Genomic DNA, 6,049 nt, shown 5'->3' on the forward strand with positions numbered 1-6,049 from the left:
TTCAGCAGCACCATAACATTATTGTTGAATTCTGCCCTAGTCAGCTGTCCAGCAACTGCATTTTGCACTAGATGCACTTGGTCAGAACTGTTGGTTCTTTCCATCTTTGGGCTAGTAACACCCTTGCTGCTGTTGCATACATTCCTGGTCTTTGTCCCATTCTTTTAAAAAAGTCATTATCTTCTTGATTTCTGAGTCTCCCTGTCAGTTTTGCCGTTTCAGCATAGTCCAGCAATTTGGTTTGCCATTCTTCCTTTGTCAGAACTGTTGGTTCTTACCATCTTTGGGCTAGTAGCATTCTTGCAGCTGTTGTCGCATACATAAACATAAAATTTTCTGGTCTTTTGGGATATTGGAACCTGTAATTCCTAATAGAATTGCTTCTGGTTTTTTTTAACATACGTTAATTTAAACATTTCCCCCCCAATTCATTGTATATCAATTCCCCAAAAGACTTTGTTATCTTGCATGACCACCGCATATAATAAAAGGTACCCTCCTTTTCTTTACATTTTCAACAAATATTGGAGCTTGTTCTATACATTTTGGATTACCTAGTAGGAGTTAGATACCACCTTTACATCATTTTCATATAATTTTCTTTCAGCGTACAATATGCTTTGAATTTCAGATCTGTTCTCCATAGCCTCTCCCAATCTGCCATTTTTATGTTATGTCCTACGTCCTTTGCCCAGTTTATCATATCCAATTTAACCTGTTCATCCTTTGTATACCATTCTAGGAGTTATACATTTTTGAAAGAGTTTTAATATTATTTTCTAGAAGTTCTTTTTGGAAGCTTTTGGAGGACTCCCCTGCTCAGCGCCTGAAGGCCCCAGTCCTGCCACTCACCACCTGGCCTGGGCGGGGCCTGATGGGCTTTATAAAGGTCTGTTGCTGCCGCTGCTGCTGGGCAGAGAGGGCTCCATTTTGTTTTGGGTTTTTTGTTTAAATTCCTGTTATTTTTTACCTATGTGATTTTAAACTGTATTAAGGATGTATTCTTAGTTTTAGATTTTGATTTATGTCGAAATTGTTTTCTATTCGGTTGTGTATTTTTTGATGTGGTTTATGTATTGTTTGTGACTTTTGTAATTGTGCTATTGCTGTATTGTTTTGATATTCGACTGGAAGCCGCCCAGAGTGGCTGGGGAGACTCAGCCAGATGGGCAGGGTACAAATAAAAAATTATTATTATTATTATTATTATTATTATTATTATTATTATTATTACTAAAACCTCTCTTTTTGTCTGTCTTGAAGATATCAGTTATTTACTTCATTTTCGAAGTGCTCTTCGTGAGACTAGGAAATAAAAAGGCTTTGTTTTTGTTACGGAAAAATCCAGGTGCACGGCTGCTCAGCCACCTAGCTTGCCGGGCAGAGCCCGCGGGTCCCTGCAGAACAAAGAAGGGGTCCAGCCACCAACCAGAGGAAATAGCGTAGACCAAAGTTTGTTGCACAACAGGTTCAAAGAGGAATTGAACCCAGAGCATGGGGCGACATTGACTTCCCACCACATCCCAGGATACAGTTCGCACAGCATCACTGATACATCATCCTTACAACACTGACATGTCACCAAAGGGGAGGGGTAGACAGAGGTTACACTAGTTCAACCTTGAGGAGAATGTGTTTTGGATTCAGCTGCAGAACTCCCTAGAGATTGTGACACCATTTTTTTCAGCAATCCCTTCATCTCAATCAGACACTGCACTTTTGCTATGATAAAAAAACATCTCTTTTTAAAAACCTAAGTGCATCTCCACTTACAAATGCTGAAAAAAGTACTGTAAAGTGAAACATTTTATTAAGAAACGGGAAGAATTTTGTTGCCATCCAATACATGCTGCTGGAAATCTACAGGATCCAAGATTCAAAGGCAGTGGTGTGAGTAGAGATGGGAGTAAAGGTAAAGGGACCCCTGACCATTAGGTCCAGTCGTGACCGACTCTGGGGTTGCAGCGCTCATCTCGCTTTATTGCCCGAGGGAGCTGGCGTACAGCTCCCGGGTCATGTGGCCAGCATGACAAAGCCACTTCTGGCAAACCAGAGCAGGGCACAGAAACACTGTTTACCTTCCCACTGGAGCAGTACCTATTTATCTACTTGTACTTTGACATGCTTTTGAACTGCTAGGTTGGCAGGAGCTGGGGCCGAGCAACAGAAGCTCACCCCATCGCAGGGATTCGAACTGCCGACCTTCTGATCGGCAAGCCCTAGGCTCTGTGGTTTAACCCACAGTTCCACCTGGGGAAAAACTGGAAAAATCGGGGAGGGGGACAATTTTCCCTCTGGTTTTTCCAAAGCCGTTTTTTTCTGGGGGAAATGAAAAAAAAAGTGTGTGGAATATTCAAACTATTTCCCCCCCCATTTTTTCCAGGAAAAAAAAACTTTGTTAAAAAACAGGGGGGGCTGGTCTCCCCCCCCCATTTTTCTGTTTATCCCCCAGGCCATCCCATCTCTAGGTATGAGTGATGAGAATACAGCTGCTGCATTTGACAAACAAGCTGCGCACTTGGGTCAAGAAGGCCTCCCTCTCCCCTTAGGTGTGGGGCTGATGGAAGTAGGGGAAGTTCAATCCAGCCCCTTCCAGGTGGCAGTGTGTGGCTTGCCAGAATGATTAACTGCATTATCTTAATAAAAGATATTGTGGGTTGCGGAAGGGCTGGAAAGAAGTCCTTTAAGGTTTGGGAGAGGGCAGGGCTGAGTCAGACCTGAGTCTTGGGGTGTGTGGTAGCAATGCATGTTCATTCTTTGATTGGCAGGAGGGCCCCTATTTAACCTCAGCGTCTTTCACTTTTCATCACTCTTGTAAGCGTTTTTGAATCTCCCACCCACCCACCACGTGTTTCAAAGGTTTTAGCCTGACATTGCTTTGCCTTTCATGGGGCCACCTGTTGAAGGGGCCCAGTAGGAATTTTGCCATTTGGCTGATTGGCTCTTGCCGTTTGGTTTTTGCCTACTGCTTAGCAAATCGTCACAACTTGTTAGGTTGGCGGTTAGGCTTTTGGTTAATGAACTTGGTTGGAGGAGGGGTGTGGCATCCACATGCCTACCCCTTCTTAATGTTGCTCCACATAGAAGTATTCCGTTAAAGGAATCCTGGGGCTCTCGGCTCTAGTCCTTAAATTCCCGCCATAGGCGGGGCTGGGGGGCCATTACAGAGCACGAGCCTTGGGGAACATTCCTGGTCGAAAGGGGGGAAGGCCTGGGCACATGGGGTGTTTACTTGACTTCCCTATACTCATGGGGAAGTCGGAGCTGGTCCTGTCCCAAGTGGATAGATGGTGATGGTCCTGTCCCAAGCGGGGCAGATGGAAATTGGTCCTGTCCCAAAGAGGGGGACAGATGGTTTAACCAAAAGCCTAAGCCAACGACTCAAATATAAATTGTATTTAAATAAAGTTGTGGCCAAAATAATGCCAAAAACCGAAACCTAAAATATTGTGTCTGTTGTGAGTTATTTAGGGGAGATTTCTGTCAGCCTCGTCACACAAACAGCAGCTGAGTTTGAGCAAAATCACACGCAAGAGAATTTGTACAATTTAAATAAACAGAGTCCTACAGTATGTTTCACCCTTACTTCACTTGTGTCGCACCTCTTTATTTCATGGTTATTGTCACAAGAGTATAATTTCTCTCTGCTTAATGACAAATCTGGATTTTGCCACAAATCTGTTACATACAGAAATAATAGCTGCCCAGTCATGTGGCACAAGTGGAGTTGGACAGTGACCTTTATTTCAAGATTTGCTGCTTCGAGTGACAACACAAAATGGACTCACTTTGACTTTCCTGCTGGTGTTCACTTACCATGAAAGACTTCCAACTAATTGCCTCCTTTTGTGCCACCAAGGGGCAGAGGCAGCACGTAGACAGATTTGAGAATAAACACAGAACTCAGCATGATGGGGGAGGAAAAAGAAACACCACACCTCACCTCATTGGAACAAAAACTTTTAAAAAGTTGTTATGTCACCATGCAGTTATCCAAATCACTATAATTTCTCCACCTCGTGAGAACACCAGAGGCATAAGTAAACTGTCAATAAACAGCCAGGAAGGGGATTAAGATAATGAACCTCTGTACCATGAAGAGATAGGAGTAGTGGCAAGAGGCAGCCAGGGCTCTCAATTTTCTTTCTCTCATTTTGTATCTTCTTCATATTATTGGTCTGATTTGAAATCAGAGTTTTGGAAATCTTACCTATCTGCCAAAGTATGTTTATATACTGCTTTGATTTTCAAATAAGGTGTGCCAATCTCTCTTGACAGAGCCAGGTATCATGCTATCTAGTTTGCTGAAGTCATTCTGCAGGTACTGATAAGCAAAGAGCACCCAAGTTTGCAGAGAAGCTTGTTCTAAAGGATGCTGTGGTCATTCACTTTGCTTTTTCTGCTGCCTCCTGTTTTGTGCAAAGCAGCTATGAGGTGCCCTGGGACTGATACATTTCATATTCTACATAAGTGGTACCAGTCAGGTGGTCTCATCATCGGTGGGATTGCTTCTCAGTTCTATTATTCCATCATGGAAGAAGGCTTCGTGGAAAACCCATCACAGAATCTGTTTAACCATGATCCACAGTAAGAGTTTCTCTCCCTCTTCATTTTTGTGATTAATCCTTCCAGTATTTTTTGTTTTTGCTTTTTTTAAATATTGTGTATTCTCCTAATGTGCCTGGCAGTAAATAATGGCCTTGCTCTATGTTATAATGACAATACTCTCTATTTTGAAAAGCAATGTGGAGAAAGGGAGGGAGACGTTGTATGCTTTGTTTAAATTCCACCAACAGGGACCAGCAAGAGGGGGATGGAGGGGTTACTGCTGTGTATGTTCTTGGGGCACCTAACCTGAAAGTGTCTAATCTTCCTAGAACAGATGTCATGAATCAGACAATGTTTGAGTCGGCTTTGTGAGATATTGACCTCGTGGTTTGAGAATTGCTTTGTGAGATATAAACCTAGTTCAATATATTTCAATCATCTATGAAGGCACACCTGGCACTGGCAGATAAGTGAAATGGAGAAATCTAGGAATTTTAACAAAATGTAGTGTGTGTTGTGTGTCTGTTAAACTGATTGTAGCAACAGCAAGTTGATGGGAGATTAATTCCCTTCCTAAGCCATGGGTGGAAAAAAAAAAAGGTGTGAGCTTTGCTGTAGTTAGCATGAGGTATGAATAATAAATCTTCCCCCTAAAAAAGCTCTTAGAGCATGCTACTTGCACTTCTTTGCATGCACTAATATGAATGTTTCCTTCATTCTAATATTCAAAATTCCAATTTTTGGTGGAATTAAAGTACTTCAATAAGCATTCCAAAATCTTTCTCTTTCCATCTTCCTGGAACTGCAAATACAAGCTTCAAAAATCATTGAACCCATGGAGATTTTGTGGCTTAACAACACAGCCATTAAATTAATTAAATACTGTATAGAGCAATATATTCTGTATGGATTTCTGACCATGGTATAGTGATAGAGAAGTGAAGATAAGTCTAAAGGAGTTAGTTTATTCTTCTATGAAGTTTCGAATTGAATGTATTTGATAATGGTGACGGAAAGCTGAAGACTCTTAAGATTGTGATTAAGAGGAAACATTCCATTCCATTTTGTATGTCTGTATTACATAGCAATTTAATAGGTATCTTCTGGTATATTAAAAGTGAATGATTGCACCTGATTCAAGTCTGCAATCTAATACAAAAATACTGGGAAGTTATTCCTATTGAAGTCACCTTCATGGCCAGTTTGAATACAAAGAGGAAGAGGTGGATATTGTTGTAGTCTTTTTTTGGGAGGGAAGAGATATTAAAGATCAAACAAGAGCTAACTAAAGGATGGTCAAAGTGATATAGGAATGAAATGGTGAGTGACACATTTTATTTTGGCTGAACAGTTTGATATTTATTATTTTAGAAAAACCAAAAAGGTTAACAAGGCTATACTTCAATGTGTATCAGTTAGAGATAGAAATGGCAGTTTGTTTTGTCTGCTTCCCGCATTGTAGAATTCTCCTCTGAAATTTTAAACTAACCTCATTTGCAGC

Source organism: Zootoca vivipara, chromosome 12, assembly GCF_965207765.1.
Source record: "Zootoca vivipara chromosome 12, rZooViv2.hap1.1, whole genome shotgun sequence".
Lineage (NCBI taxonomy): Eukaryota > Metazoa > Chordata > Lepidosauria > Squamata > Lacertidae > Zootoca > Zootoca vivipara.